Here is a 23,357-nt window from a genome sequence, read left to right on the forward strand (position 1 = left end):
TGGTTAACAAATCCGACTAGGAACCATGAGGTTGCAGGTTCGGTCCCTGCCCTTGCTCATTGGGTTGACGATCCGGCGTTGCCGTGAGCTGTGGTGTGGGTTGCAGACGCGGCTCGGATCCTGCATTGCTGTGGCTCTGGTGTAGCTCCGATTGGACCCCTAGCCTGGGAACCTCCATGTGCTGTGGGAGCGGCCCAAGAAATAGCAAAAAAAAAAAAAAAAAAAAAAAAAATTTTCAGTATCTGGTCTTGCATTTAGGTCTTTAATCCATTTTGAATTTATTTTTGTTTATTCTCATAGTGATCTAGTTTCATTCTTTTACATGCACCTGTCCAGTTTTCCTAATACAACTTATTGAGGAGACTGCCTTTTCTCCATTGTATATTCTTACCTTCATCATCAGAGATTAATTGACCACTGGTGCATGGGTTTATTTTGGGCTTTCTGGAAGGGTTTTACACCCCACCCAGTGTGCAATCAGTTTTGTTTGGGGGGGGTCATTGGAATTTCTACCTGTCATAAACTCCATCATATGCATCTGTCACAGACCTTTTCCTGCCTGATAGTTACATAACTACTTAGACAGTTCCATTGTTTTGTTCTTTTAATGCAGTGTTCTGTAAGCAGCAGTTGCATTGTACTGTCTGTTATCTGGGGAAATTTATTACTACTTTACTAACTAAAGGACTGCAAAAAAGTCTGCTGAGTAGAAAGATGGAATTTTGAGGATGTTTTTAGTCTCATTCAAATACAAGCAAATGAATTTGTTCAACACAGGGCTCAATATTGTGAAAGTTGTGTGAATTCTTTGGTGGCCTGGCAGATTAGGGATCTGTCCTTGTCACTGCAGCAGCTTGGGTCATTGCTGTGGACACATTCGATCCTTGACCAGGGGACTTCCACGTGCTATGGGCGTGGCCAAATAATATTGAGGAAGTCATGTCGTTTGTATTGAACTTGTAACTTATATGCACCCTTTTCTTTATTGACAATAATTTGACTACTGTTTAGAAAATTTTCCTAGCTTTCTCATATGTTTCATTTGAACCTCATAACACAGAAGAATCTTTCAAAATTTGTAAGGGGAGTAAGATTGTTGCTATTTCTAATACATGAGAAGACTGGGAATAAATTACTTTTTGATCTGCTCAGATGGCAGAAATATTGATAAAAGCAGGTGACATTAGATACCTGAACTACTAAACCTGTGATTTTCCAAATACTCTGTGCTATCTGTGAGGTTATTAGTAATTTAATAATACTGGCTTAACAGCAAAATGACCTGCCCATTTATTTAGCTCATTTTCTTAGAGCATAATTTTATGAGTCCAAAAAAATCTCCCCCATTAGTTTGAACGCCTGCTAATTCAGACTGTCATTGAGCTATTATCTCACTCAGTTATCATGCCAACTCCCATTTTTATTCACTGTATTTTTGCTCGAATTTTTATTGTTTTCATTGCTTCCACTACAAAGAGAAGGAAAATTGATGCTAAGTGAGTGGGAATAGTTTGCCCATGATGGTACAGCTATTTGGAGTAAGCCCAGAATTCACATCCGTCCCACTGGATTCTGTATCTCTCTCATCAGGACCTGGGTCAGAGCCTGTGCTGGGACCTGGCTGTGTCCCTTCATGTCATTCATCCCAATCTGGAGTTACAGCTTGTAAGGAAGCTTCTATTGTCACTGGGGAAAGGACCGAATTATTTCCACTCGTTGTAACTTTGTTTACATCATTTTTTTCTTTTTTAGGGCCGTACCCCTGTTATATAGAGGTTCCCAGGCTAGGGATCAAATTGGAGCTACAGCTGCCATCCTACACCACAGCCACATCAACTTGGCATCTGAGCCGTTTCTGTGACCTACACCACAACTCACGGCAATGCTGGATACTTAATTCACTGAGTGAGGCCAGGGATTGAACCCACATCCTTGTGGATACTAGCCGGGTTCATTAACTACTGAGCCACGACAGGAACTCCTTGCATCATTTAAACAATCATTTAATAAAACTCATTTGGTTTCTTCTTTCTGATCTCCAAAGTGATGAGGTTACAAGGAATGGTGTCTAAGCTTCCCTTCATCCCTGAAGTTCTCTGAGTCCTGGGAGTGGCAGGTTAACGACTAAGTCTTTGAATATATATGTTGACATGTTGTAACACTTCTGCCGATAATTTTCACACATATTATTTCAAAAATACAGTGATTGGTCATTAGAAGGGTGAACTTCATTTTCAAGAGAAATTTGCCAAATGTTTTAGAATAATATTTGGGAAAATCTTTGTTAGCAACTTCAAATTTATTTTAAAATACTTTATCATCATATGCATAGCTGGCTAGATACCAGGTCGTATTAGGTCTGTGATATTTTACAGTTTTCGTACACATTGTAATTTGAGGCTAATGAAATTGTGTATGATTGGAAGAATGGGATGTCTCACTTCACTGCCACTTGACAAGAAAGGTAAGGGCTTTGCAGAGGTTATGTTAATGAACCCCAGTCCCACCCTTGATTAACTGACACAGCTCAAATTTAAGTTACCCACTGCCTAGTCCTCCAGCTCCCATCACACTGTACCTCACTTTGTCACCTGCGATTTTAACCATCATTGTAAAGACAGCTGATTACTGCCAGACTCAGGGAGGTGGGGAGATGGTTTGTATTTCTAGTTAAGGGCAGAACACTTAGAAATTAAAATAAATTGCAATATGGGATAGGTGACATGTTTAAAATTTCAAGGTTACCTTTAATGCAAGGTGGGAGGCAGCATGATTTTAGGAAAATGTTGTGGGCTTGGGAATCAGTTAGAATGAGGTTTGAGTTTGCACTCTGCTACTTATTTAGCTCTGTAAACTTGGAGGAAAAATTAATTAACCCAAGGCCAGAGGTAATGTTTGCAGATTAACACTTATCCTAAGCCCTGAAGGCTTCCAAGAGATGGTTAATAAAAAGGTGGAGAAGAGGAGAGATAGGAAAAACTCATGCTGACATTCAGGATCAAGGTTATCTTAACTGTTTATACAACATTGTGTTATGTATTAAAAGTATTCACACACTTTTAAAATGTTTTCGCAAGGACACTTAAAATGTGTTAAGGATTCCTATCAAGAAGAGAACTAATGAACATACAGATTTCTACTTAGTTTTGGTACTTTCTACTGTGTAAATATTGAGCGCTATTTTTTTTTTAGTAAACGGAGGTAGGAATCTATGCATTAGTTTCTATCTCCTATTCATTTTATTTATTTATTTTTATATTATTATTATTATTTTATTTTATTTTGTCTTTCTAGGGCTGCACCTGCAGCATAATGGAACTTCCCAGGCCAGGGGTCGAATTGGAGCTGTGTCACCGGCCTATGCCACAGCCACAGCAACGTCGGATCCTTAACCCACTGAGCAAGGCCAGGGATCAAATCTGCATCCTCATGGATACTAGTCTGGTTTGTCACCAGGGAGCCATGATGGGAACTCCTCCCCTACTCATTTTAAACTGAAAACATTAGGAGGAAAATAGAGACTAATCAGATATTTTCTGCCAAGTGATAATCCTGGAGATAAACATTTTATGTTAATTAGACTCTAAGGACTAAATATTTCAGTACTGTCCTCTCTTACAAGGTTAGGGTCAGTGTTGGGGTTTGAATTGTGTTCCCCCAAAAGACATGTTGAAATCCTACCCCTCAGCCCAGGCCTGTGTATGTGGCCTTACTTTTAAATAGGGACTTTGCAGATGTAACCAGTTTCTTAAAGGTGAGATTACACTGGTTTGGGATGAGCCCTGGCCCAGTTTTGCTGGTTTCCCCATAAGAAGAGGAGAGAAGAGATAGGCCAGGAGCAGAAGGTGCATGATGGTGGAGGTGAGGTTGGAAGGAAGGAAGCGCAGGTTGCCCATAACCTTGGGCCAGGGGGCGGCCTGAGACAGACTCCCTCTGAGCACAGAGATGCTCGAGACATGTGAAAGAATAAATTCCTGTTGTTGTAGGTCATGTGGTTTGCAGTCATCTGATAGGGCAGATGCATCAAAATGATGGTTATTAGATTCCCAATGGAATCACATATACGGCACAAATGAACCTTTCTACAGAAAAGAAACAAACTCAAGGACATGGAAAACAGACTTGTGGTTGCCAAGGGGAGGGGGGAGGGAGTGGGATGGACTGGAAGTTTGGGGTTAGTAAATGTCAACTATTGCATTTGGAGGTCCTGCTGTACAACACAAGGAGAACTATATCCAATCACATGACGGAGGAGAATGTGAAAAAAGGAATGTGTGTGTGTATATGTGTGTGTGTGTGTGTATGTATGTATAACTGGGTCACTTTACAGTACAGCAGAAATTGACAGAACATTATAAATCAACTGTAATAAATTTTTAAAAAAGATGACATTTAGACAGTCCCTGTAATTACTCATATTCTATGGTTGAGGCCTTAGAGCTGATGTACAGACCGAAGTCTTCCTCTGATCTAAATTTTAAAAATAGTATGTTAGGTGTTCCCTTAGTGGCTCAGCAGTTAACGAACCCAACTGTGATCCATGAGGATGCAAGTTTGATCTCTGGCCTTGCTTTGTGGGTTAAGGATCCAGTGTTGCCATGAGCTGTGGTGTGGGTCGCAGACACAGTTTGGATCCCAAGTTGCTGTGGCTGTGGTGTAGCCGGCAGCAGCAGCTCCGATTTGACCCCTAGCCTGGGATGTTAATGTTAATTATAACTTTTAATACATGAATTTTCTTTTTAAATTAAAATATTAAAAAAAATTTTATAGCTGCAACTGTGGCATATGGAAGTTCCCAGGCCAGGGATTAAATCCGAGCCATAGCTACGACTTACACCATAGCTGTGGCCATGCTGGATCCTTTAATCCAGTATTCCAGGTCGGGATCAAACCTGTAGCTCTCACAGCAACCCAAGCTGCTGCAGTCAGATTCTTAACACAGTGCCACAGCGAGAACTCCTAATACATGAATTCTTAATTATGGAACATTTTATATAGAGAGTGTGTATCAGATATGTTAGCAGCACCTGTTTTTCTGGCTTCAATACCTGATTTTCTTTTGGAAAAATCTACCTCATGACTGGTCTTGGACCACAAGGTCTGCATGGGCTGGCATTACCCCCACCCTGACCCAGATCTGAGCAGGGGGGGGCCTCCCTGCTCCCATGTCCTCAGCAGTTAGTTTAAAGAAGAGAACATGACCCAGGCAAGGCCAATTATATCCCGGGTTGTGCAGGGGAATTAGAGGAAGGAGGAGTTGTCTTTTGGTAGGTGCAGCTGCAGAAGGTGACATGACTTTGGAGAGACCCAGAGCCACCTTGGCAAGAGCCTAGGGGTTGGGGCAGGTGTGGGTGTTGGTGGAACCCAGGCTTGGACATACAATTTGGGCCCTGCTCCAGCCATACCTAAAATGAACTGTGTTAGATTCCTTTAACTCTCCTGTCTTGGGTTAAGCCACTTTTAACCAGTCTCCCCTGTGTATCCTAAAGCATTCTAGCCTGGGAACCAGAACCTGCAACTGAGTTGCAAGGACTCCTGAAACGATTATAGAGGTTGAACCAGGCCGAGGGCCCCCAACCCTTGTGTACAAGCTGCCCTGCCCTGCTTTGTCACAGAGATGCCCTGCTGTGAGTCTGGGGTCTCAGCCCATGTGCCTGTTGGAGCTGGTCTTGAGGGACTGGCTGGCAATTGTGCTTTTTTCTCTGAAACTTCCATCCATAACCACATTTTCCCTGGGGCTTTACCGCATGTTTCTGTGGCTGCTCTTGTCACTGTATCAGCAGCTTAAAAACAAAATCAAAAGGTAAAAATAGGACCTGAAAAATAGTTGACCTTCTTGAAAACCTAAAAATTCATTTTATGTAATGATGTTTGGAGAGATGTTCAGAAAATATTTAACTGAGTTAGGTCTAGCTGAACAGCTGGTAGGAACCAGATTATCCTCAGAGGCCAAACCTGCGTCCCGCTGTTAAGTTAGCTGTTGTGGGTATACTTTGTCTGCTGCGGCTTCTTGGTTTCTCCTCCGTTTGGTCCTCAGTGGAGCCTCGGTGCCTCCTGGGATCTCAGGCTGGGAACTCGGCCTGAACTGGGGTGAGCCTCCAGGCGGCCACCCTGAAAGTGCCTGGGGCAGTTTACAGGCTCCTGACGCAGGTTGGGCAGCACAGATAATCTTTAATCTGGGACATTCAAAGGAACCACAGCAGAGGCTTGACTTACCTCCTGTTTAGAAGGTGACGATGAGCGGCCCCAGTGAGGAGCCTGCTTCACAGCAGTGGTCACAGGTCCCCACCCAGCCGTGTTCTCTGTAAAATGTGCAACTTATAAACCTATGTGTTCAGCCTTATGTGGTAGCTCTTCATAATGGTCATGCCCTTTCAAGCAGGGAGAATAAAATAGAGAACTGGATCCACCAACCTTCAAGGTGACCTCTGAGGCTCCGCTGCAGTAATGAAGCAGGTGGTCTCTCAGAGTGACTGCGTGGTAACACTGTGGGACAGCCATCCCCAGGCTCCCTCTGAAGTTTTTTCTCTAAGACCATCCAAGTCTAGAAAATTGTCTGGATTGTCATTGGATATAGAATGATGTAGACAACACATGACGTAGCCTTTGCTCACCACCAGTGGTGTGTTTTCCCTGGAAAGGACTGTATTTGAGTTCCCGTCATGGCACAGCGGAAACGAATCCGACTAGGAACCATGAGGTTGCAGGTTCGATCTCTGGCCTCACTTAGTGGGTTAAGGATCTGGCGTTGCCGTGGGCTGTGGTGTAGATCACAGATGTGGCTTGGATCTGGTGTTGCTGTGGCTCTGGCGTAGGCCGGCAGCTACAGCTCCCTTTAGACCCCTAGCCTGGGAACCTCCGTATGCCGCAGGTGCAGTCCTAAAAAGACAAAGGGCAGGGAAAAAAAAAAAAAAAGTTGAGATTTTGGAGTTCCCGTCATGGTGCAGTGGTTAACGAATCCAACTAGGAACCATGAGGTTGCGGGTTTGGTCCCTGCCCTTGCTCAGTGGGTCAAGGTTCCGGCGTTGCCGTGAGCTGTGGTGTAGGTTGCAGACGCGGCTCGGATCCCGCGTTGCTGTGGCTCTGGCGTAGGCTGGTGGCTACAGCTCCGATTCGACCCCTAGCCTGGGAACCTCCATATGCCGCGGGAGCGGCCCAAGAAATGGCAAAAAAACAACAACAAAAAAAAAAAAACAAAAGAAAGAAAGGACTGTATTTGACAGAGGAGGTTTGAAAAGGAAAGGCGGAGATCCTTCCATTTAAGATGTTCTGTATTTCAAGAGACCCAAGTCTCTTCTTTGAGAGCCCATTGACTAATAATCAAACTCATCTGAAATAACTGTCGGCAAAAATATTTTAAGGTGATTTTTTTGTATTTTCTCCTGTGCCTGGTTTTCAGCAGAACTGAAGGGTATTTCCACTGAACCATGATTCAGCCCAGGATTGTACTGGGTAGAACAAAGAAGTGAGGTCAGGAAGGCATTGGCTTGAAGGAGGAGGACTCCATGCTCTGGGTGTGACCCACGTAATGGAGAAGAAAAGCAGATGATGGTGACTGAAGCCAGGAAACACACTGACAGAGTGTGAAGGTGCAACCGTGTGTCTTCTCAGGATGTCATCTTCTGTTAGCGCGTAACCGCATCAGTAGGGAGGTTCTGATTTCATTTTTTTTGACAAGATAATGTTAAATAGTCTCTCAAACATTTAAAATAGGAAGATGAAAAACTGGCTTATTTTATTGGGGGATGAATTCAGCTGAAGCTCAGGTAACGGTGATTCTCTTTGATGACTGTGATACCCAGCTGGATCCTGACTCCTGACATCTCGGGAGGAGGCGAGGTTACTGGGGTGGAAGTGGCTGTGCTCAGAGTTGACCACACAGATGATTCGGAGCTGCAGCGACTGGGAAAAGTAGCGTTTGCAGGACTCCTCACGGGACACCTGAGTCTGCGGGGTTTGAGCAGCTTTGGTGTCCCTGTCTGGACACAGGACACCTGACCTTGGGGCTGAGAATCATGGCGTGGCTGAACTAGGGCAGCTCTGCTTCTGAAGCGGGGACTGGAGAGAGTCACAGGGCCTCTGCAGGGAAGGGAGGCAAAGAACTAGGTACTGACTGAGGAGACAGACCGGCTTCAAGGCCAGAGCGCAGCCCAGCCCCCCAGGAGACACACACGGGATGGAAGCCTGCAGGACTGGTGGCTTTGGCCTCTTACCTCCATGTTAAAGGGACTCTTCAATTTCCTTCTTCTGAAGGAAGAGGGCCCTGCAGGGGCTTGTGCCGAGCTGCCAGGTAGGATCCCTGTCTCATAAGCCAGGAGATTATCTGTCATCTATCTGTCTAGCTATATATCCATCCATCCATCCATTTATCCCTCTACCTATCCGTCTATGTATCCATACATACGTATATCCATCATCTATCTTTCCAACCATGCCTATATCCATCTCCCTACCTGTCTGTCTTTTATGTATTTGTTCATCTATCCGTCTGTCCATCTGTCTATCTGATGATGTGTATATCTCATCATCTCTTACCTTATTTCACCTGCTGTCATGTCACTTTTGCCCGTCCACTTTAACATCACCCTTCAGTCCACGTGTGGGGTCACACTTAGGTGTCACGATAACCATATAGAAATAACGAAAGCCACAAAACCACAAAAACCCAAAACAAAACTGTGCTGATATGTCAGGTCTCTGAGGTATTCACAGTCTACAGAATAAATGGCATTTTTCTGTCCTAACACTTCACCATTGTTCTTTTTTCCTTCTATTTGGAGACGATCCAAGTATAAAGTTGAGAGTCACCTCTCTCTTGCTTACTAATCACTATAATCTAGTTCTGTTTTAAACTGATCTGAATAAGTTCCTACCAAGTTTAATCTAATTTATGAGAACAGTATATTTGATCAATGTATAGATGTTATTTTGGGAACTAATGTATTACTCAAAATATAAAGTTCAGTGTATTTGTTGGCAAATTGCTCAATATATAGAGTCTCAAGATTGTAAAATTTTTGGCTATAAATTATCTTTTTTGTTCAAGTACCATGACTTTTATTTCACCCTGAAAACTGCATTGATTAGTTCAAAATATCTGTGCCCTTTCAAATAAATTTAGCATTGCTTTATATACAGATATATAGGTGCCAGGATTTTTCCTATCTGAGCATCACTAGCTGAAGTTAAATAGGAGTTCTCAGCAGATACAGATCTCAGAGGCCATGTTTTATCTTTAGTAAAAATTTTGCTATTGACAGTGCACGTGTGAGAGCTGTATTTTAATTACAGAACATGGTTTCGGTCTTGCTGAGCTGATAAGAAGGCAATGGTCTCCATACTGCAGAGTTACACTCCGTCCTGCTGCCCGGTTTTTAATTAGGTGGTTACGTCACCCTCAAACTGTGCTTTCAGACCTTATCTCCATCTTTCCATTAAGCAAAAGACATTCAGTGTCTCCTACCAACAAATACAGGGATGACTTTTTTTAATCAGTTATTCCTTTCCATGACTGCTTTCTTTGGGTTTCAGCAGTTCCTTTCTTTTTTGTTGTTTTGTGTAACAAAGCTTCGATTTTTTTTTTTTTTTTGGCTTGTTTGAGCCAAACCCGCAGCACGTGGAAGTTACCAGGCTAGGGGTCAAATTGGAGCTGCACCTGAAGGTCTGCACCACAGCCACAGCAACACAGGATCTGAGTCCATCTGTGACCTGCTCACAGCAATGCTGGATCCTGAACCTACTGAGCAAGGCCAGGGATTGAACCTGCATTCTCATGGATCCTAGTTGGGTTCTTAACCTGCTCAGCCACAATGGGAACTCCAAGCTTGGATATTTTGGGGGTTTGTTTGTCTTTTTTTGTCTTTTTAGGGCTGCACCCATGGCATGTGGAGATTCCCAGGCTAGGGGTCCAATAGGAGCTGTAGCCGCCAGCCTTCACCACAGCCACAACCAGATATGAGCCATGTCTGTGACTTACCCCACAGCTCACAGCAACATCAGATCCTTAACCCACTGAGCAAGGCCAGGGATCGAACCCGAAACTTCATGTTTCCTAGTCAGATTCGTTTCTGCTGCACCAAGATGGGAACTCTGCCAAGCTTGGATACTTTGGATTCAAATCTTATCCCTAATTTTTCAGTTTATTATCTTGTTTGAGATTGACTTTTTGCTCCTGAAAATTAATATTATTTTATGTACACATAATAAATTATTTTGTCCTATATTTCTAAGTTAGCTTTAGGCTTTCTAGAAATAAAGAGAATTCAGAAGGTTTTCAAAATCTGGAAATCTTTTAGTTCTAATATTCAGATTCTTTCCAGAAGTTATTCTAAGACATTTCAGAAAGAAGGTAGTGACTGCTCTATTACTATTTACTTTCTCGTATTACATGTACTTTCCTATGGATAGAAAGGATTCTGAAGTCAGCAGTGTATGATAAACATAATGATTTATTACTGAGTGAGATACTTTTATTGTGATAAAACAGATAATGAATTTGAAGTGCAATTATTGGGAGAAAGAGAAGGATTGGCTGTAATTTTATAGAGGAGTCTTAAATTAGTGAATTCACATGGAGGATTAAGACCGTTTCCATGGAGTTCCCTTTGTGGCTCAGCGATTAACGAACCTGACTAGGATCCATAAGGATACAGGTTCAACCCCTGGCCTCACTCAGTGGATTAAGGATCCGGCATTGCTGTGAGCTGTGGTGTAGGTTGCAGATGCAGCTCAGATCTGGTGTTGCTGTGGCTGTGGCGTAAGCCAGCAGCTGCAGCTCTGATTAGACCTCTAGCCTGGGAACCCCATATACCACAGGTGCAGCCCTTAAAACCAGCAAAAAAAAAAAAGATTTCCGGATAGCAGTCCCTTAAATGTGTTCCTACAGAGGTGTTGGTGGCTGGGCAGAGGCAGGAGAGGATGCGCCTTAACCTCCTGGGTAGATTCACTGTGGACCTGCCTGCCTTGAGTCACTTGTATTTTACCCAGTTTTGCTGTCACTTTACTATCTTTGGATGTGGGATGATACTCCCTCACAGGACTGGCGTGAGGATCAGATCCTGTGTGAGACTATGAGATTGTGCTTAGTCCACAGGAAACTCTTAATAACAAAAACAACAGTAATGATGGCTGATGACATAGATGAGTAGGTAAGTGTAGCTTCCTGACTACAGTTTTAAAGAACAAATACTTTTTTTGTTTGTTTTCCCAAACCTGATGTTACCTTGAGCATTTAAACTATAAACCCTTTAAAAACGCCCAAAGGTAAATTACTCAAGGTCTAGTGAAGGATTCCTTTTGGTTTAGAAAGTCATGGGTTAATGCTCCGCACTCCTGACTCTTGCTGAGAAGTTAGTGGTGATGCTTGTTGTGGTGATGATGTCATGACACCATGCATGATATCCTGCCAGGGGCTCTGACCTACATTAGATCACATGGTGACAACGGGCAGCCCTGCTGAGTATCTGCGGTGACCCATTAAGAAATAAAACCACTAGTCTCCTGGTAATGAAAAATTCAGGTTTCTATGTGGTGGTAGTTTTTCACAAGAAACTAAAGAGGGTGAATCCAAATCAGCCCAAAATAACACAACAATCAGCCTTTATTGCCTCATTAGCATCTTAAGAGAGATAATGACAATTGCGACCTTTAGTGTGTTTTCTAGAACGAATTAGAAATGCAACTTATAATTTTTAGAATTGGAGACAGAACGAAATGTCATTTAAGTTGAGCTCTTTCCTCTAAGCCTTTTTGTTGTTTTTTTTTTTCTATGATATTTAAGACTCTGGAGGTAAAATCCATGGCCTCCTGAAGCCCTGGGAGGTCATGGGCTTTTTACAGCCCTAAAAACCAAAAAAAAAAAAAAAAAAAAGGTTTCCGGATAGCAGCCCTTACATGTGTTCCTACAGAGGTTTTGCTGGCTGGGCAGAGGCAGGTGAAGATGTGCCTTAACCTCCTGGGCAGACCCACTGTGGACCTGCCTTCCTTGAGTCACTTGTATTTTACAAAATACAAACAAAATAGTTTTGCTGTCACTTCACTATCTTTGGATGTGGGATGATGATACTCCCCCCTCAGTCAAAATAAAGATGGATGAGGGGGGCTTCCTGGAGGCGTGGGTTATCCGCTGCACCTTTCCTCACACGCTGCCTGTTGGATTCAGTCTCAGGATTACAACCACTGAGTCAAACAAGATCAGAGAATGTGCTTAAATGGTATTTGTTGTTGTCCTTATGTGGTATTGTTCTCACCATGTTCCTTTTATTTCCTAACAGCCTAATCCAAAAAATACATTTCTAATATTTAACATCAGAAACCACTTATAGATGTAACACTGTAGCCATTCGTCTCTGCTGAGTCCCTGTGTTTGACCAGCAGCCACACCTTGTGGTTCCAGCTTTGTTCCAGGACTGGGTTTGGCTCTAGGAGTCAGGCCTGGTTGCAACTGTTGCCTTGTCAATTTACAACTCCGGCAAAGTGACTACAAGTACTCTTTGAGTGTGGTGGACACTGGGATGAATGCTTTAGTCAACAGAGATTTCCAGTGCCTTTAGATTTCTAAGTTAGGCATTTGAGGATATTAACTTGCTGAATGTATGTTACCAAACCACACTTGCAGGGCCCAGCATGGAGTCCGGGCAGCTCATGCTCAGAATTCTCAGACTCCCCAGTGGCCTTCATGGAAGGACGTTTAAGGGCAGCTGGAGGAAAAGGGCTGCAGGTGTTTAATCAGCTCGTGGACGTTCTTCTGACTGGTTGCTGGTGGGGTAACTGGGAGTCATCATCAACCTTCTGGTTCCAACTGGTCTGGGATCGAGTGCAATTAACTGGTGGTCAGCATGCAGTTAACTTCTTCCACTGGATGGCGGTTTCAGACTCTGCAAAACAGCTCAAGGACAGGGTTCAGGTTATTATCTATAGCCCCTGAGGAGGAGCTAAAGGTCCTTGACTTTGTTTTACGGCTAAACTGTTCCTGTTTTGTCTTGCTTTTGCTGTTTTCTTGATTTCTGCATTTTCTCATTTTACTGATTAGATTTACTCTTTATAACTCAGAAACGACCTAAGAAGCTACAGGTTTTATATATTCAAGAGGCAGGCAGAGGACATTGGCAGGTCTGGACATGGGCAGGTCCCAGGGGCTGCTGCTTGGTTATGCTTCCAGACCATTGATTTGGTAGATCAGTGCGAGAGATGCAGTCCTTTAGGAGACAGCAATTAGAAACTTTCTCTTCCAGAGTAAAGTACAGATTAAATTGTCTAACAGGATAAGCTGCCTGAAAGGGCTATGAGAATCAGACACTGCCCTGTCATCTGATTGAGTTGAGCTGGTTGTTTAGAGGTTTAATCTAATCACACCCGAGTAGGTGGCAGACCACGGAAGCTTCATTTAGCAGCAGGCTGATCAGTCTTGGCTGAGGACTGACATTTACAAGTGATGAGACTAATTGGAAATGACAAACTGAAGGCTGAGAGGACCCCAGAGGCTCCGCACCTGCCGGGAGCTTGATCAAGATGGTGTGTTTGTTACGTTTGCATTTGTGGCTGTTCGAGCAGCATCGACCTCAAAGAAGGCATATTTGACAAACGCTGAAAAAGCTTTCATTCATAAAATATGTTCTGAAGATGACTGTACATTAAAAAGTATGCTTAGTTATGAATTCTACTTGTTTGTCACTCCAGCCAGCCTCGTCTTGGTTCTCAACAGCATCTTAGCTTTAAAGGTGTGGGCAAACGCCACCCTCTTTCCAGATTTAGGGTGTTTACATCCCAGGGGTCGTCACATGGCAGTCTCTTGTGGACGTTGCCAACAGCATCTGAAGTGCAGATTTGAGAGAGGAGACCCAGGCCCACGTAATCGCTGTCATTTCTTGTTTCTCACTGACCGTCCTCAGCTGCAGTATCTACCTTGTAAAAGAATGTGCTCTGTGGATGCGGAAGATCTAAATTTTAGGTGAAATTTGTCCTCTTTGATTTTTTTACTGTGTTGTCTGCTGCCTGAGATCGTTGATTGAGAAGGCCTTAAATGGTACTATGGAGAGTGGAGATTTTTTTTAAGCCTCAAGAAAAAGGGAGGACAACTGACTTTTTATTGATGTATAATTCACATACCGTAAAGTGAAACGAAATGTACAGTTTGATCTATTTTTGTGGATTCAGATAATGGAATTATCGTTTCAGTCAAAATAAAGACGAGCCCTTCCTCAGACTGCTCTGTCCCCTCCCACCCCTCTCAACCCCCAAGCTGTCCCTGCTCTGAGCTCTTCTGACTTCTTTCATTTCACTGTAATTTTGCTTGTTCTAGAATGTAATGTAAACGGAGCTATACTGAGTGTATACTCTCATATCTGCCATTTTTTGTTTGGTATAATGTTTGTTGAGACATGTTCAACATTTTTGCCTGTTTCATGTTTTGGGGTCTCTCTTGTTGTTGAGTCCTGTTCTGTTGGACAAGGATTTGTTTTTTCTCTCTTCTTTTGATGGATATCTGGGTGTTTGTTTTTGTAACTGTGGAAGCCAGGGACATTTTTGTGATAGTTTTTTGTGAATCCAAAACATCTCCTGGCTGAATTCATAGACATGTCGTGGTGTGATTATATGACAGACTGCAGGACCAAGTTCCACAGAGATGGTTTGGGGCATCAATTTATTTCTTGTCGCCTCTCACCTTCTTTCGCTGCCCATCCCACGGCAATGGAGCTGGATCCTAGAGCACGTAGAGGGCCACGAGGCCATTGTAGAGGGAAACTGGTTTCTCCTTATTTCTCTGCAGGAGTGCACGGAGAGCCCCAGCTGCAGCCCCACAGTGAGCCTGCACTTCTGGCTCGGGGGCCACTGGCCCCTAGATTTTGCTCAAGCCAATGGACCCCAGATGCTCAGCCCCCTTTGAGCACTGCCAGCCAGCATCCACCCCCTGCACAGGGACTGTGCTTTCCAGTGTCCCTGGATGTGGGCCCTCCTGCCTGGTGGGACCTGGTGATGCCTGGCACACCCATACCAGTCGTGGGGCAGCGGGATGGTGGTACCCATTCTCCAGGGCCCGCGGACCAGCCCTGCCCTGTCAGCCACGCAGAGTCTCCACATCTAGAGCAGGCAGCATCTGCAGCAAGGTCTGCTTCCACATCTGGGTGGGAGCTCAGGTTCCTCAGCATCAGGGCTCTGTTACCAGCATAGTCACTCCTCTGCTCTGATAGCAGCTCCTCATCCTAAACTTTCCCTGTTTAAGTTACTGTGTCTTTTGTCTCCTCATGGGACCTGGATAGTAGCCATTTCCTCTCTCACTGGCCGCACCCGAGGGTGCACTGATCTACATTCTTGCCAGGGCCTTTCATGATCAGGCTTTTAAGTTTTAGCTTTTCTGGTAGTGATGAAGTGGCACTTACTATGCTGTGATTCTATATCAGGGTAAATGGATGCTCCCAAGGGGCTGGTTCACACCTAAGATTGAATGGTCCTAATAGGCTTTTTTGTTTGCACACTTGCATCCACACATGTGTGTGTCACGTGTGTGACAAGGCAGGGGCACAGGGATTGTCTCCACTTTCAGCAGTGTGTCTGTGCTTAGAAAACTTGATTTTGTCTGTTAAGGTTTGGCTTCATTGTCCTTATAGAAAGTGCACGGGAAAATTATCCTTTTTCCTTTTAAATAGAAAGAGCTGAGTTTACTTGAGGTTAGGGTCAGTGTCTTGACGGGGGCTGAGAAGGACAGTGTCCCTCAGCGTAGATGCTGGTGGCTGCCTGGCAAGTTACAGAGGCTTTGTAGGACCTTGATAACTGTCAATAAAAACTCAAATGATAATGGGCAAATTTAGTGCTTTCTGTACATCTGGAAATAATCTAAGCACCTAGCACGTTTCTGCAGAGTCACGTAAGTATCTTTTCAACTCAGTGTTCTTTTTTTAAAAATGTTTCTTATTTTTTAATGTCATAGCTCCCAGATCAGTTAAAGCATAAATTATACAATATGTTAATTGTCTATTTTGGAATTAGCCCAATTTCTCCAATTTATAAATGAGGACATTAGGTATAGAATTTCAAGGCCATCATCACCAGGAATATAACAAGTTGTTATCGCTGTATTTTAGGGACTTTTTTTTTATAGTTCTGTTTTAGGCAGCCCTTTAGTAAGTGTTAACTGAGTCATAGGTATGTTTAGTTTTAATATTGAAAATAAAAGTCCAAATATGAACCTTTATGACAGGGGAGTTCCCATCGTGGTTCAGTGGAAACAAACCTGACTAGCATCCATGAGAACACAGGTTCGATCCCTGGCCTTGCTCAATGGGTTAAGGATCCAGCGTTGCCATGAGCTGTGGTGTAGGTCGCAGACATGGCTTGGATCCTGCATTGTTGTGGCTGTGATGCAGGCCAGCAGCTACAGCTCCAATTTGACCCCTAGCCTGGGAACCTCCTAGCCTGGGTGTGGCCCTAAAAAGACAAAAAACAAAAAGCAAAATTTTATGATGGGATTCAGTATCATAATATTTATATATTAAACAATAGATTAGAAAATAGAAACCAGTAAAAATAGTTTTTACACACAACCATTTTTTTATGGAATGCATCTATATTATAAAAGAAACACTTAGCATTTATCACTTTGAGATGTTTGGAAATCAATATAATGTAGAAAAAGAATGACAAAGAACTGAGGAAAATGGTACTTAAAAATCTTCATCAACCTTTACCTGGAGGAGAACAACTCCAAGAAGAAATTCTGCCAGTAGAAGCACCTTGAATTTTCATTAATTTGATTTACCCATGCAGTGGTCAATTGCACTTAATACAAATAAATTAACCAAGCCATTGCATCTGGATCTGTGAATTATGTAGACCTCCATATGTCATGTTTGTGGTGGGGAGACCAGGTTAGAGTGGGCGCACTTTACGTAACTGAAGTGATACTAAGGTTTGAAACTGAGAAAGTTACTGCAAAGACTTGCAGCTACATTTAACCACACTTAGCACAGAACTGGCTGTCACAAGTCTAATGAACTATCAGGCATTAGTCTATTTCCACTTGCTCACTTGCACAGACTTTCATTATACTATCTGGCAAGTTTTTAAAAATTCTCTAGAAAGCCACTTCCTTTAGTTTCACAGCATAGATTTGTAGTGAAGTGAATTGTTGTTAGAAAAGCAGCAAATTTTATATCTGATGCTCTGTTGTTGAACCATGAGCAAGGTTTTTAATACCGTTTTTGAGTTGCTGCTCAATTTTGGTTTTGGTAAAAGCACGCAGTTAAGCTTAAAGAGATAGTTTCTCAGGAGATGCTGATATGTATTTTGATTTTACTATTTAGTGATGTTGACATTTTCCAAGATTAAAACTCAGCTCCCAATGACACAGTTCACCTGCTCTTAAATCATGATGAATATCTGACATAGTCTTTTGTTTTCTTGATTTTTTTCCCAACTGCTAAAGAGTTCTTTTACCATCCAAATATACTTTATGCTACCAATTGAAGTTCAGAAGGTGTATTTGCTTCTCTACTTGCTGGAGTAGTTGGAGGTAGACATTCTACAACACAAGTTTTGATAACAAAATATCGTAACATTTGGTAGGTAAAGAATGATTGCTGACAGGACTGAGAGCCAACCTACTAATTAGTGGCATCTGATGGCAAAAGATCATGAAATTATATCTTCATTGTGATGAAGAACAAATAGTCATCAAGGGGAAAGCTCCAGCCACAGCTAAATTATCTTTTTTTTTTTTTTTTTTTTTTTTTTTTTTGGTCTTTTTGCTATTTCTTGGACTGCTCCCGCGGCATATGGAGGTTCCCAGGCTAGGGGTCTAATCGGAGCTGTAGTCTCCGGCCTACGCCAGAGCCACAGCAACACAGGATCCGAGACGCATCTGCAACCTACACCACAGCTCGCGGCAACGCCGGATCCTTAACCCACAGAGCAAGGGCAGGGACCGAACTCGCAACCTCATGGTTCCTAGTCGGATTCGTTAACCACTGCGCCACGATGGGAACCCCTAAATTGTCTTTTAAGAGTAATTGGAAAATAAAGATACATTCAGAAAGGAAAATATCAAAAGCATAGCACAAATTACACTTGTTGAAAGAAACACAAAGGGATGTGCTTCAACCAACAGAAGGAAGTCATATAAGAAAATCCAAAGGGAAGACTGAATTGCAAGAAGCAGTAATGAGGATAAAGTGGTCAAGTTGATCCTACAGATTAGCTGTGTCAGTAAAAAGATGATGATTGAAATAATGACTCGTTTGTGGTGGGGGTGGGGTGGTAACGGGTGGCATAGCTAATGGGAAAGGGTGAGGGCGCTGAATGTCAAGGATTTGAAGCTGACATGTTCTAAGGTCCTGGTCCTCTTCAGGAGGCGGACAAACTACCTACTATGCAGGGACTCTTATAGGGTCTGCCAGCTGTGCATGTAAACATCTAAAGGAAACCACTAAAGGCGACTGCCGAATTTCCAAACTCGCAGGAAGGAGCAAGGTACTAAATAAATAAAATACACCAGTACACTATGAGACAAGAAAGGAAAAGAGAAACAAAGGAAAAAAATATTGAAAAATAGCACAATAAAAATGATAGAAAAGAGTCCAGTTGTACCAAAAAAAAAAAAATCACCATAGATACAACATAGAAAAAGATAGGTAATCTTAGATTGGATTTATAAATCCACCTAAGGGTTTTGAGGGCTGCCCTTAAAATATAAAAATTAAGAATTGAAAGTAAAGGAATTGGAAGGAAAGTCCACCAGGAAAATACTGATGGCGTTGCAGCCGTATTGCCGTGGACGACATCAGAGTTGAGCGGCTGGGTGGTCCTTTGGGGCATCCGGGTGGCCTCTGCACAGCTGTTCAGCCAGGTGGTGCTTGAGCCTGGAGACAGGCTCTGCCCTGCGTTCCCCACCCCCACCCCCCAATCCAGCTCCTTATCCCTTCTCTCTGTGCACGGGTTTCTCTGTTGATCACATTTTCTTCAGAGCATCTCCAGACTCTTGTGTGACAAACCTCACTGCACCGCTGCCCACCTTCAAATCACTCAGCGACGTTATTGAAGAGCTGAAACCCCCGTGGGTAAGAAGCTTCCATCTGCCTCTGCAGTGTTTCCCCATCACCCAGATTTACTCTGATCCTGACCTGTCTGTCACTCCTGAACAGGGAAGCCTTTTTCTACCTGTATGATGTTCATAGTGGCTCCATGTTCTGAAGTTTCCTGTCTCTTTATTTGCTATATGTCTTTCTGATTATCTAATTATCCTCCACTCAGGCTAAATATGCACAAAAGTGTAATTTCCCCCTAACAGTGCATTCTTGTTACCTACCTACACATCTCTCTTCCAATAAAAAGGGTGTGTCTGTAGGGGCATGTGGGCGTGTGGTGTCAGCCACTCCAGGAGCATTCAGGAATGTAGTCTAGTCCAAGTTCTTATTTTGCAGGTGAACTAATATACTACGTGGAGATGGCCTTGCAGCAGTGAAATCATACTGGGAGGTGACATTCCTATGGTGTTTGTCACATGTCTTAGCAGTCTTTCCTGAGGCATTGGCTGAGCTACGGTGGCTGGTTCATCAGCAGTAACACAGATCCTGGTTTATGGGTGATGGCGCCATAGTCAGTAGGATTTAATCTAAACTCTAGGCTTCTTTTGGAAAAACACAGTTAAAATCCAGAGATGGGTTTGCGCAGATTAGGGGTTCCAGGTTTCTATGTCAGTTTCCTCCTGATAACAGCATTAATACCTATTTTGCACCTTCTGATGCCATTTTTTTTGCTTTCTTCTCTCAATACCACCTGCACCGAATATAAACCCTTCTGCTCTGATGGGACTCAGCACCTTCCCCACTGCTCAGTGCTGGTGCTCCTGACCCTGCCTCTGCCTTCTCTGCTTCTCGCAGTTCCCTCACCTAGGAGCCTCTCTCCAAGAATTAGTTCCTTTCTTCCTGACACATCTGTGCACACACCTTTGTGTTCTGCCCTCCCCGCCCTGCTGACTGACGCTCATCCACCGTTACCATCTGGATCGGGCATGAGGCTTCCTGTCTGCCCTAGCGTAAGGGGGATTCTGGACTAAAAAAGAAGTATTCTGACAAATATCATATGACATCACTTATATGTAGAATCTAATAAAAATGATGCAAAAGAACCTATTTACAAAACAGAAACAGAGTCAAAGATTTTGAAATCAAACTTAGAGTTACCAAAAGGGAAAGCGGGGGAGGGATAAATTAGGAGTTTGCGTTTAACATATACACACTACTGTATATAAACTAGATGATCAACAAGGACCTACTGTAGAGCAGAGAGAGCTATACTCAGTATCTTGTAATAACCTATAATGGAAACGAATCTAAAAAAGAATAGATGCATATGTGTATAACTGAATCACTTTGCTGCACACCTGAAACTAACACAGCATTGTAGGCAGCTATACTCCAATAAAATTTTTTTAAAAGTATTCTAATAAGTTGTGAGGGAAATCCTACATCACAAGTGAAATGCAAATGTTAAAGTATAAGGCAATTGTTTGACATTCTGACTTTTTTTTCTGAAACAAAGCAAATAATGATATCAAAAAAGTCAAACTACCAGATTCAAAAATGGGCAGAGGACCTGAACAGACATTTTTCCAAAGAAGACCTACAGATGGCCAACAGGCACATGAAAAGATGCTCAGCATCACTACTCATCAGGGAAATGGGAATGAAAACCACGATGAGATGCCACCTCACACCTGTCAGAATGTCCATCGTCAAAAAGACCACCAATAGCAAGTACTGGTGAGGATGTAGAGAGAAGGGAACCCTGTGCACTGTTTGGTGTGGGAGTAAATGGTACAGCCACTATGGAGAACAGTGTAGACCTTCCTCAGAAAAATAAAAATAGAACTACCACGTGATCCTACAGTTCCACTCGGGTATATATCCAAAAAAACCCATATACATTAATTCAAAAAGATACATGCACCCCAATATTTATTGCAGCACTCTTTCCAGTAGTCTGGGCATGAAAGCAACCTAAATGTCCTTCGACAGAGGAATGAATAAAAATGGGGTATACATATGCAATGGGATACTACTCAGCCATAAAAAAGAATAAAAAATTTGCCATTTGCAGCAATGTGGATGGACTTGGAAGACATCATGCTAAGTGAAATAAGTCAGACAGAGAAAGACAAATACTATGTGTTATCAGTTATGTGTGGAACCTAAAAAATATGACAAGCTAGAGAATATAACAAAAAAGAAGCAGACTCACAGAAACTACTAATGGGGAGGGGCAAGATAGGGGCAGGGGACTAAAGTATATAAACCATTAGGTATAAAATATGCTATAAGGATAGATTGTACAACATGGGGAATAAAGCCAGTATTTTATATCTATAAATTAAGCATAACCTTTGACAATTGTGAATCACTATGTTGTACATCTATAGTGTATATAATATTGTACATCAATGATACTTCTCTAATTAAAATTTTAAAAAATGATACTGGTTAAATCCTCAGGTTAGTTCATGTCAATGAGAAGAAATTACTGAATTATAATACATATATGTATTTTTTTTGTCTTTTCTAGGGCTGCCCCCAGGGCATATGGAGGTTCCCAGGCTAGGGGTCGAATCAGAGCTGTAGCTGCCAGCCTTCGCCACAGCCATAGCAGCATGGGATCTGAGCCGCATTTTCGACCTGCACTGCAGCTCATGGCAGCGCCGGTTCCTTAACCCACCGAGCAAGGCCAGGGATCGAACCCTCAACCTCATGGTTCCTAGTGAGATTCGTTAACCACTGAGCCATGACGGGAATACTGAATTATGATGTTATTATTATTGGATTATTAGATGAAGGAAAGAACGTAGGCAAATCAGTTGAATGCACGAGCTGAAATATTCCTAGGGATAGTTTTACTGGGTGTTTGAGAGAACGTTAAAAACACTAATGCATAATAGAATAGGAGGCAGCAATTTGAAAAGAGGGAAGGAAGCTGAGAGTTGGGTGGGAGGAGGTGGGGTTAGCCAGGCCTTGAAGACACAGGGTTAGTTCTAATGCAGAGGCCTCAGCCAAGGCAGAGATGGTTGTGTTATTGTTGTGATTTCAAAAATAAAATCTCAGGCATCTGTATTTACAGCCTGTGATGTTTTATAGTTTTAATCTGCCAACAGTGTGAGTTCTACTTAAAAATACAGATGGTTAAAATCACATGCGCAAAAACTGTCTTTTTCTTGTTGCAAATCCTATGTATCAGATTCTTCATGTTTACTTTCTGTTACATTTTCCATCTCCTGACAAATGCTGCTACTCTTTTGATGAATTATGTAGAGTTTTATGTCAGACTTTCATTAAGTTGTTTGTCATGTCCTATATTTATTCTAATAAGTTCCTGATCACTATATACCTAATTTTGAGTTCTCAATTCTCTTAGTAAATGGATATACCATAAATGTCATGGAACTTTTGAAAATTACCCAGAGTTGGCTGGAAAGGACAATGAAAACTGGCAAAATAACTGAATCTAATTGTTGGTAGTGGCATTCAAAATGCAGATTAACTGTGATAGTTTTATATGTACCATAGTGTTTTCTTTCAAAGTGGAAACACCCCTTTTCCAGAATTACATCCCAGATTAAATTTATCAACAATGAATACGTGACTTAAATGTACAGAAGGATCAGTTGGAAATGCATTGACATTGTTTAATTGTTAGGCAAAATTGTTTCATTTTAATCAGTATTTAAAATTGATATTGATGCTTAAAAGTAAGAGAGACTAAGGACTAGAAACAGCTCAAAACATTTTTTTTTTTTCCTTTTTAGGGCTACAGCATATGAAGGTTCTCAGGCTAGGGGTTGAATCAGAGTTGTAAATGAGGTCTGCAGCACAGCCACAACACCACCAGATCTGAGCCACATCTGCAACCTACACACCAGGTTGCAGAAACACCAGATATTTAACCCACTGAGCCGGGCCAGGGATCAAACTGGCATCCTTATGGATACTAGTCAGGTTCTTTTTTGTCTTTTTAGGGCTATAACCGTAGCATATGGAAGTTCCCAGTCTAGGGGTCAGTCATATTGGAGCTACACCTATCAGCCTACACCACAGCCACAGCAATGCCAGATCTGAGCAGCATTTGCAACCTACACCACAGCTCATGGCAACGCCGGATCCTTAACCCGCTGACTGAGGCCTGGGATCAAACCTGCATCCTCATGGATACTAGTCAGGTTCTTAACCCACTGAGCCACAACGGGGGCTCCTCAAAACATTTGTAATGCTTAGTCACTGTATGTCTTTCTTTTATGTTGGCCAACAAGAAATCATATGGTTCTAAAGTTGTTGAATAAGACAGTTTTAAAATTAGTGACTATGTATTTATTTAGCTTT

General features: G+C 42.5%; 1 protein-coding gene across 4 annotated transcripts in view; it reads left to right on the top strand.

Annotated features, from left to right (window-relative positions):
- SPOCK3 (SPARC/osteonectin, cwcv and kazal like domains proteoglycan 3) overlaps positions 1-23,357 on the top strand; it is a 366,633-nt gene that overhangs the window by 144,156 nt on the left and 199,120 nt on the right. The window lies entirely within an intron of this gene.

The sequence above is a fragment of the Sus scrofa genome, chromosome 14, assembly GCF_000003025.6.
Source record: "Sus scrofa isolate TJ Tabasco breed Duroc chromosome 14, Sscrofa11.1, whole genome shotgun sequence".
NCBI lineage: Eukaryota > Metazoa > Chordata > Mammalia > Artiodactyla > Suidae > Sus > Sus scrofa.